This window comes from Lissotriton helveticus, chromosome 8 (assembly GCF_964261635.1).
Source record: "Lissotriton helveticus chromosome 8, aLisHel1.1, whole genome shotgun sequence".
In the NCBI taxonomy this organism is placed as follows: Eukaryota; Metazoa; Chordata; class Amphibia; order Caudata; family Salamandridae; genus Lissotriton; species Lissotriton helveticus.
In genome coordinates this window covers 384820171-384828462 of record NC_136069.1, presented here as the reverse complement: position 1 = coordinate 384828462, position 8292 = coordinate 384820171, and positions in this window count along the sequence as shown.

Genomic DNA, 8292 nt, shown 5'->3' with positions numbered 1-8292 from the left:
GGCCTTATCTTTGGGCGGCTCTTGAGAAATTTGGTTTTGGGCCTGAGTTTATTGGTTGGGTCCAGTTACTGTACGCGGAACCTCTGGCGCAAGTAGTGGTGAATGGTAGGGTCTCGGCTCCTTTCACCCTTGGTAGGGGTACCCGTCAGGGATGCCCCTTGTCTCCATTACTGTTTGCTCTCGCCTTGGAACCATTGGCTGCTTGGCTTCGGTGGGAACCTTCCCTCAGGGGGATTCGCTGGTCTCCGGACTTTGAGGACCGCGTTTCGCTTTACGCGGACGATATCCTTTTATATCTCACCTCCCCGCGTAAATCTCTGTCTGTTCTGTTTGACGTTCTTGCTTCCTTTGGAGCCAACTCGGGCCTTGTTATTAACTGGACCAAGTCCTGTGTATATGTTCTTTCGGGTGTTTTGCCCCCCTTGCCGAGCAGACTTCCTATTCAGGTGGTCCAGTCGGGTTTCAAGTATTTAGGGATTTTTATTACGTTGGACCCGACGCTCCGCTTTGAGCGTAATCTCCTACCACCGTTGCTTAGATTGCGCTTGGATGTGGCCCGTTGGCGTAAGCTTCCTTTGTCTCCTCTGGGCAGGGCGGCCCTGTTTAAAATGATGTCCTTGCCGCGATTCCTTTACGCGCTCCAAAACTCCTATGACGCTATTCCTAAGACCTATTTCCAAGAGATTGAGAGTCTTCAACGGCAATTGATATGGGATGGGCGTCCGCGTATCGCACTCGCAAAGCTCACCATCCCTTGGTATGACGGGGGCATGGCGCTCCCCGATATCAAGCGATATTACTGGGCTTCCCAGTTGTCTGCCATTAATCACGTGATGTTTTCCCCGGGTCGTAATCCTGCATTCGAGATGGATAAACTCCAGCTTCCGGGTGGGGACTTTACTAGAGCGCTTTATTCTCGATCGGCCGGGCGCCATCTTGTGGGCCCATCCAAGATCGCAGTAACCGTATGGCGAGCTGCGAATGTGAGTTTGGGGTGGGAGGATCGACTGACGTTGGCGACGCCGCTTTATGCCTCAGAACGTTTGGGCGGACTCTGGTCTACCAAGGGTTTCGACCGCTGGGATGTGATTGGGATTTGTAAGGTGGGTGATGTGTGCTCGAACGGTTGTGTGAAGTCGTTCCAGGCCCTCCAGGCGGAATATGGTTTGAGTGGTAGGGAATTTTTTCGCTACCTGCAGGTCCGGCACGCCCTCGCCTCAGTCTTGGTTCCTGATGAGGCCCTGCCTGAATCTTCCCCCCTCGAGGACCGTGTCCTTGATGGGCATCTTCCCGATAGCACTATTTCTCTGATTTACAAGAAATTGATCAATAATCGGGCGGACTTATTGGTCCGACTTCGGGAGGCTTGGGTTGGCGATGGGTTGGAACTGGACGACGAGGATTGGCAGTCGGCACTCTCTTCTCCCAAGGAGGTGGCCATTCCTGCCCGTCTCCGTTTGGTTCAACTTAAGATTCTTCATCGAGTTTATGTCACGGGTCCGCGTCTGGTGACGATGGGCTTTTCTTCGGATGGGCTATGTAAGCGTGGTTGTGGTTTGAGTGCGACCTTTTTACATATCCTTTGGGAGTGCCCGATTGTAGCGGCTTACTGGACTGCTGTGCTTGAGGTGATGACTGCTGTGACGGGTGTGGCCCTGCGGCCGGAGCCTCGGCGCTGTCTGTTGAATGTGTGGGAGCCCACTGACTACTCTGTGGCCCAGACCAGATGGGCTACCCTGGGGTACATGATTGCGAAGCGGGATGTTGCGCAGCTCTGGGGCGCTTCCAGGCCCCCTGAGGTCTCGAAGTGGGAAGACAACATGGACTGGTCCATGTTTCGTGAGAAGATGGTTTATGTGGCCAGGGGCAGACCCAGGGCGTGGACGAAGGTTTGGGGCCAGTGGAATGATTATCGTGGGGGTATTTGCACCCCTCCCCTTGTAGGCACTGCTGAGATTGTCCTATCTCCCTAGACGAGCGTTCCCGGAACCTTTCCATACTGTTTTTTTATATTTCCGGTTCTCCCTGCTGCTCCCCTCCCCCCCCTCCCGACTTGATTGGAGCCCCTGGGCTCTGGGTGTGTTCTCCTGATCGTGGACCGTCCCCTCCGTTCTTTGGGCTGACCTTAATTATCATGCAATCGCCTTTTAGTGTTTGTTTTTCTTTTTGTAAAATTAAAAATTCGAATTGTTCTGTGATATATGTAGAGTAATGCTTTGTGCTCGAGCTGTGCCTGACCACGGGTGTACATTTTTATTTCATGCATTGTGCCTTGTTATCAGCAGCCAGCCCGTGAGGTTGTAGGCCCATACTTGTACTTTTCTATGCTTACTCCAATAAAGGTTTTTGAACAAAAAAAAAAAAAAAAAAAGAATTAGAAATTCCGAGATTTAGATCAATACATGAGGTTAAAAACACATTTAAAAATAACATTAAAAACCTTTTTGAGAGACAAAAACAAGTGTGTGAAAACAATCAAATTCATCAAATAAAGGTTATTCCCAACTGGAATCTCGACGCCTGCATTTATATAGTGGGCTATATCCAGGAACAGCCATATGTCTAATGCAACCAAGAAGTGAATAGACTGATGGTGCTTATATATGAGATTCCAGTTTGGAATAACCTTTATTTGATGAATTTGATTGTTTTCACACACTTGTTTTTGTCTCTCATAAAAGGTTTTTAATGTTTTTTAGGTCTCGCCTGTCAATGCGCATGCGCATTGAGCTTGCGAGAATATAGGGGCTTAAACAGAGTTTAACCAGACTGGCGATTTGATGCAGTGCACGTGCACTTTTAGGTCAATGCGCAAGCGCAATGAGTTAAAATGCGCGTGCACAGCATCAAATCGCCAGCCATCTGTTGCCCAGCTTGGTTCCGCCAGCAGCTCTTCCCGCTCCACCCCCTGCTGCATCAAAGGCTTTCACATAGCCTTTCCCCATTTGCTTTCTGGCAACCCTGCTTCCGCCTGCCACTTTAAAAAAAATATTTCACCAAGTGAAACGCATTTGTTACATCTATATTTAATGGACCGCAAAGTTATTGGACGCTCTGTGTAACATGATCGCAGCGCTGTTACTGAGGCTGCAGGAGCCAAACTGTGCCGAGTTTTTTCCCGACCCGGGGTCTGTATTTTTCCCCCACCAGCCCTCCCATCCTCTTCCTTCTCCCAGGACTCGTTCCTTCTGCGTCCTTCCTGGTCTTGGGCTCCAGCTCTTCAGCAGCACTAACACTTTCAGGCAGCTCCTTTTTCACCTCTGTCTCATACATTTTCTTTTCAATCTTGCTCAATCATGCAGTTTCTCTTTGCAACTCCCTTCTCTGCTACGGGCTCAGGCCTGCAATCTCCTCTGCTCACTGAATGAATGGAGGGTTAACGGCAGCCCTGCTGCCACATATGTAAATGCTGCTGCCCCGTGTACCTCAAGCCTCTGTCTCTCGCCCTCAAGTCTTGGCTGCACTTATTCACAACTGGCGGCAGAACCAGCCTTCCATCCCCAAGTCAGTTTTATTAGGATCCACTTTTTTCATCTCTTCCCTAGATCTCCCCTCCCCCCGGAATGTCGTAGGTAGTCATTTTCAGAAATACCCCAAGGGTGGCTTCATCCGGTGAGAGACTGAAAAGGACCCCACCAATCTCAGCTGCAGGTCAGTTCAACTTCTTTCGAGCAATGCGGATTCTTTTTGTTCAACTCATGAAAGTAAAAACAGCATCATGTTTACTTATTTTATTAATTAATTTATTTTTTACCAGGGGTCATGATGTCACTGACACGCATGACCATCGGTAGCACGGAACAAACACTTAACGGCTGGAGGACACTGCAGTCTGTCTTCTTGCATGCTTGCTAGTTAACGTTTTCGCGCACTTTACATTCTCCATATTTTCGTCTTCCTAGGCTCCCTTGGGCAATTCTGCCTGGATATCCGATACACCAAGACCAAGATTCTAGGTAAGCACTTTTGCACAGCTTTGCCGACATAGACCCCGGGCATTTTTATTTTATTTAATTTTCTTTACAGCCCGCACTCCCCTTTCCCCCAAGCGGATTTTAAAACGTTTGCTGCGGCTCACTGCACTTATACTAAAAGACACCCCGCCCCTCCTGGCTTCCCACAGCCATCATTTCAATACATGCGCCGGTCCCTTTATTGCCCTTCTGCCTCGTTTTCATATGCTGTCCCATTCAGTTTTCCCCATAGTCTCTTTCTAAGCATCTACCTCACTTGGTTAGACCCCCCCCACATACCAGCACCATCAGTGTGCTATTGCTTGGCCGGCTGCGTTATTGACGACCAGCGTGCATTCCGGCCCCTCGTTTCTCCGCAAGCCCGTTAGCTCCTGGGGCTGAGTGCTTCCCAAATTCCGTTAGCACACAGCACCCACGGGCCACCACCACCTTTTCGAGGCATCATTACCATGTCAGGCCGCTACACGCCACTAGTGCAGCTGCACGTCACCGCTTACTGGTGACTAGGCTCCTTTCCCCCTGCGCCATCGTTCACATCCCATGATCCGAGCATATTGTGCCAATCCGGGGTCAACAGCCTTCGCTGCCATGTTTGCTCACCAGCCCTCTGCCCACACCGCAGTGAGGCGCTTACCTTCGGTTTCTTTTCATCACATCAAGCTAGTATCCAAGGGCTGACCATGACTGACCCTGATTCACAGGCTCTCATTTTCTTCAGGTCTCTTATCACCGGCCCTTATCAAGGTGGCCACTTCACCATTGCCAGCACTGAGTGCTTCTGATTCCGTTCCCACGCACCAGGAGCGGCCTAGGTTGGGCCTACTGCACCCAAGTCCTCGACGCACCATCCATCTTACCTCCGCATTGGTATGTACCCTTCTGTTTTATTTACCTTAAGAGGGCCATGCATGGTCTGTCATTAGGCCGGTCCCGCCTCAGAAGCACCACTGAGTACTGTATCCAGTTATATATTTCGAGCGCATATGGGGTCCCGTAGGCATTCGGCCCCACGTATGTTCTGTAGCCTATTGCATGTCTGGTTCAAATATGTGCTCTCAATATTTCAAGCCTTATTACAGATGTCACAAAAAGATGTTAATATTTCACTTCTGTCATTGGATCACGTCACAATAAAATACACTGAACATAATCTTCACAAAAGTTATTTACAAAAGTTTAAGCTATTGCCATTATAAATTACAATAACTTTTATTTAAGTATTAATTATTTAAAAAAATTAAAAGCCAATGTTATGTGTAATAGCAATACATCTAAGTCATGTAAATACAACACATATTGCATTACAAATGCTATAGGTGTCACATTTGCGAAAGTTATAACTATTGGCATTGCAAATGAAAAAGCTATCAATTTAGCTATTTTAAAAACCAACGCATAAATAAAATAATTGTCATTTACAAGACCAATAGCTCCAACTTTTCTAATGCAAGACCTATTGCATTTCCAATGCTTGTTTAAAATGTGTTTTTACCTCATGTATTGATGTAAATCTCGGAATTTCTTATTCTTACTGAATTATAATAAATGTTGAATTGACCTTTTGAATTGTGAGATCTTTATCTATGTGCAATAAGCGGTTGCTTTTTGGGTTCAGACTTATGGCCCCTTTTTAATGGATGTATATGGTTGAGTGACTCAACAGTATATTTGGTGTGATATATTCCTTTGTGTGTGTGTGGTGATCCAAGAGAGTTCCTACTTCTTCTTTTCTTCTCCATTGGCATCAGCCTGCACTTTTGACTTTGCCCCGGCCCAGCGCAACCAGATACCCAAATAGGCACTAATTGCTTCTAAGAGCTATTTACAGTTTAATCCTTAAAAAATTATATCTCAAGTTATTGGAATTTTGTCATTTTGGTCTTGTTTTATTTATTAAATTAAGTTGAATTTTTCTAACCTGGTGTGGATTCATTTTGTGTGATGTTTTCACTGTTTGAAGTGCTGCCCAAATACTTTACACATTGCTTCTAAAGTTAAACCAGACTGCTCTGTGCCAAGCTACCAGAGGGTGAACAGGGTGTGTTTGTGACGTTCCCTGACTAGGAGTGTGGTTCCTGCTTAGACAGGGTGCAATAATGGTCTCCTGTGTTGAATGGTCATTTTGAGAAGGATATCCTGGCTGCCCGAACTTTCCATTTTGGCTGCCATAGCTGCCTGATTGACTATATCTTTGTCTGTCCCAGCAGGGCAGTTTGAATACTAGTCAGATTTTAAAATAATAGATGATCAGGGTAGTGACCACTAGGTGGCTCGCTCTGCCATTTTATGTTTTGAGGAACTGCTGGGTGCTGAAAGGGTTTTGTCCATTGGGTATGCGCCTGCCATGGAGACTTACAACTCTCTTGAACCACCTCCTATCTATACCATCTGGCTAAGTTCCAGGCGTCAGGCTGTTTTGATGTACTTTTGGGAGTCAATCCCAAATTAAATTGCTTGGTACAATATGGGTTTTAGAAAATATGCTAGTGTGTATTCAAGCAAATGTGAATAATTATAGCGTGCAGGGGATAGGATAAGGCAGTAATGTAAGATAATTGACTTTTCTCGTCAGAACTTGAAATCCTGTTTGAAGAAGGCAACAAGACAGGACAAGCAAGGGTCTAATATTTGTTGGGGGAAAATCTGCAGTGCCTAGGGAGGCAGTATGGGCAATTGCTCAGTGAGTAAAAAAACGGCCTTTTACCACAAGAACTGGTCAGATATGTTAGTGATAATTCAGCATAGGGACCAAAGAGCTTTTCGGCAAAGGTGAATAAACGCAGCAATGTTCACCAGGGGGTGCCTACCTGTATGATCACTGAGGATGGATGGGCATCATATTTGGAGGATCTCTTTTGGCTTATTACCTACGCAGGCCAACTCAGTATTGTGTCAAAATACGAGTTTGGTCTGCATTTGGTTCTCGGCCAAAGAGATCAAGTTGACAATTGATTGTTTTAAGTTAACTAGGGCTGCGGGACCTGATAACATACCTGCAGTGTCGATCAAGGAAAATTGCATCTGGTGGGCAAGAGTTTATGGTCACTTATTTAATTGGACAGTTACAACTGGGTCCTATCCATCCTAATGGAAAAGCTTGGCAGTGAAGCCCAGTTTGAAAAAAGGGTACAGTAATCTGCTCTCGAATTAGAGGTTAATATGCCTCCTAATTATTTCTGAGAAGGTTTTTGGTTTTTAAATTCTTATCATTTCATGTCGAGGACTAGGCTCAAGAGAAGAAGATCATTCCTAGTGAGCAGGGTGGCTTTCGGGAGGTCAATTCCATAGTGGATCATTACTTTGCATTATGGGGCACTATTAAGAAATATGTGGCAGTAAATAAAAAGCTATATTGCTGTTTGATAGATTTTCGTACAGCGTTTGACACAGTAGATATGGGTGTTCTTTGGGAAAAGCTCATTGCGTGGAGAATTCCAAGTGGGCTACTGTGTTTGATCAAAGATCTGCACAATAATAATTTGGTGCAGGTTGGACTTGATAGCTCTGGCCAGTTTATATTGTTGAGCAAGGCCTTGACTAGTTGTTGTCTGTTGTTTGCAAAAAGCAAGAGCAAAATGGCTTGAACAGTAGTTTTGATGTCACTTTCTATGCAGAATATGGGCCATTTCTCTAGTACAGCGCTTATACTAAGTCATCTTGAGTTTCTTTGTGGCGTTTCTTCAGGGTGAGGTTAATATCCAGGGTTGAGGGAAGAGACATAGTACTGAGTAAAGGTTAAGGTTTTTATCGTTCAAGGTTATGTTGTTAAGCGAGGCCTCAAAGGTTGTTGTTCTAGGCAAATAAGAATTCTGCTTTGGTGGGGATGAGGATCAGATAGGTGCAGGATATCCGGTTGGGTATGAGATACGGGCATTGTTTGAAGCACTGGAATTCTGGAGTGGAGGAGACTTTTAAGTAGAGTTGTGTGTTGTAAGCGGTTTGGTGAGGTTTGATGCTTCTAATGCTAAGTAGAGGAGAGGCTCCAAGTAGAAGACAAAGATAACTGGAATCAGTATTTAACTCTGTGGACATTGCAGGTGACAAGGAGCATTTGAGATGATTGATCTGGTGGCAGGAGGATAGGCAACACGAAACCCAGTGAAGGGCATTGCCAGTGAATCACACTTAAGATATAACAGTATGAATCATGGTTGCATGGGGACCTGGTGGACTCCACAGGGAACAAGGATATTCTGTGAGCTGAAGAATCCCATGGGAGTGTACTGGTTGCCGTCAGATAGGCAGCATTGGAATCAGCGAAAGCATTGCCAGGGAATTCCACTGGGGAAGAGTAAATGAGGGAGTGCTTAAGACAGCT